Source organism: Carassius gibelio, chromosome B1 (genome assembly GCF_023724105.1).
Source record: "Carassius gibelio isolate Cgi1373 ecotype wild population from Czech Republic chromosome B1, carGib1.2-hapl.c, whole genome shotgun sequence".
Classification (NCBI taxonomy): Eukaryota; Metazoa; Chordata; class Actinopteri; order Cypriniformes; family Cyprinidae; genus Carassius; species Carassius gibelio.
The window spans coordinates 986,262-988,523 of NC_068396.1; the positions used below are offsets into that span (position 1 = coordinate 986,262).

General features: G+C 36.1%; 1 long non-coding RNA gene across 1 annotated transcript; it reads right to left on the reverse strand.

Annotated features, from left to right (window-relative positions):
* Positions 1-362: 362 nt before the first annotated feature.
* LOC127948513 (uncharacterized) lies at positions 363-1,282 on the reverse strand. Its single transcript, XR_008152096.1, has 3 exons — positions 1,117-1,282; positions 905-992; positions 363-723 (listed from the first exon to the last, which is right to left on the reverse strand). It is a non-coding gene; the product is annotated as an uncharacterized LOC127948513 (long non-coding RNA).
* Between the last annotated feature and the right edge of the window lie 980 nt (positions 1,283-2,262).

Sequence of the window (2,262 nt, forward strand, 5' to 3'; positions counted from 1 at the left end):
ATTATAAGTTCAGCAATAATAATAAAAAAGAGGGTCAGGTGCACTAACACCTCATAGCATCACTAACTCAACAGTCTAGTACAGTTTCCCGCAGCGACTTGGCAATATCTGCACAAATGACACATCGATTACCTGATAGAAGATCTCGCCTTTGGAGAGGACTGTTGATTTTATTTATATAAATGTAAGTTTTACTACTTAAAAGTTAAGATTACCCATAATGAACTGCATTTTTTGGCCATGCCAACACTTATATGAAATAATAATAATAAATTCCAACCAATAAAAAAGTTCTTAAAATTACATTTTAGTAAAAGAATGACATTTTTTTTGACGTGACATAGCTGCACATGAATATACACTAGTTGAACAAATGCAGTCGATGTGAATACATACATTTTCAATCAAGCAATGAATACATGAATTAATAAAATATTTATATTTATTTACTGACAACAAGAAACATAAATAAATGATTGAAATAATGTATAAAAGTTAGCTTCACAATAAATAAAAACATATACAAGTCATATGGCACATGAAACAAAGCTTCATTCAAACTTATTGTTCTAACAATCATGTATTTACAGATGGTGAAACCAACATCCTACTATCATCTCAACACACCTGTGCCAATTCTGCTGCTGCGCTTTTCTCAAAAGGGGATGTCGTTGAGCAACAGGATGAGGAAGACCATGATGACGGCTCTCTGAATCACACAACCTTGAAGCAAGAGCAGAAGAACATGTGTGGGACAATCTGACTGCTGCTGTGTCTGCTCCAAACAATCATGTGCATGCTTTCCATGAGCACGACTACCTGTGAAACATTTACAGAGAGTTTACAAGTACATGCATTTTTTTTTGTAGATTTATTACTTGTGTAGTGAGCTAAACCACTGAACTGGTGTGCAGAAGGTTGCTGGTTTAAAACCACCAGTATGTCCCTGAGCAAGGCTCTTTTCTCCAGGTTGATCAGGGCATTGTAGGCCCCTGTAATAAGAGCACTGTAAATCACTTTGGACAAACTCCATTAAACTTTTTGATGATGATGCTTTTGAATCTTCTGAAAGTCAAACTTCATTGTATAAACAGAAACCAGCAAAACAAACTTTACCAAAATCAAATCCTCAGTGTCTTTTGGTCTTTCTCTAGATGTTCCTGCTGGATGAGACAGTTAGGGCAGGTGGAGTGATGGAGTGTCTCATCTGTGTCACTGGACCATTTCCAGGATGCTGCTGTGGGACTTCTCCATCCTCACAACACACACCAGTCTGCAGACATTCAGATCTTACAAAAATACACAAACGCAATACAAAAGCAAATATTTTTAACAGCATAATGCCATCTGATCGCTGCATTAGAAGTAACAAAATTATCTTACTTTATCCCTTTTGTTTCAGGTTTTCCCTTTTTTTCCCGTTTCCTTGCAGGTCCTGGTCCACCACAAAATATCTGCAGCAAATGCACAGGAATCAAGAATAAGAGAAGTGCTGTAATAATTGTTTAAAATTACACTAATTAAAAAACAAACCCGATTCCAAAAATGTTGGGACACTGTACAAATTGTGAATAAAAAAGGAATGGAATAATTTACAAATCTCATAAACTTACATTTTATTCACAATAGAATATAGATAACATATGAATTGTTGAAAGTGAGACATTTTGAAATGTCATGCCAAATATTGGCTCATTTTGGATTTCATGAGAGCTACACATTCCAAACAAGTTGGGACAGGTAGCAACAAGAGGCCGGAAAAGTTAATCAGAATCAGAATCTGAATCAGAAGGAGCTTTATTGCCAGGTATGTTTACACATACGAGGAATTTGTTTTCGTGACAGAAGCTCCGCAGTACAACGGAATGACAGCGACTGAACATAAAACACATAATAAAAGAATAAAAAATACAAATAAGTAGACAGTGAATGACAATATACAAATGACAATTGTAGGCAGGTATATTACAAAATGCAGTTATGTATGTACATATATATTGTGTGCAAAATTTAAGTGTATACTAAGTATGTGTGTTAGATAAATAAAGTGTATGTGTATATAAATATAAAGTGTAGTGTGTTCGCAGTTATTATCAGCTGTTCATAAGATGGATTGCCTCAGGGAAGAAACTGGTCCTGTGTCTGGTCGTTCTAGTGCTCAGTGCTCTGTAGCGTCGACCAGATGGCAACAGATCAAAGAGGGAGTGTGCTGGATGTGAGGGGTCCAGAGTGATTTTGACAGCCCTTTTTCTCACTCTGGAT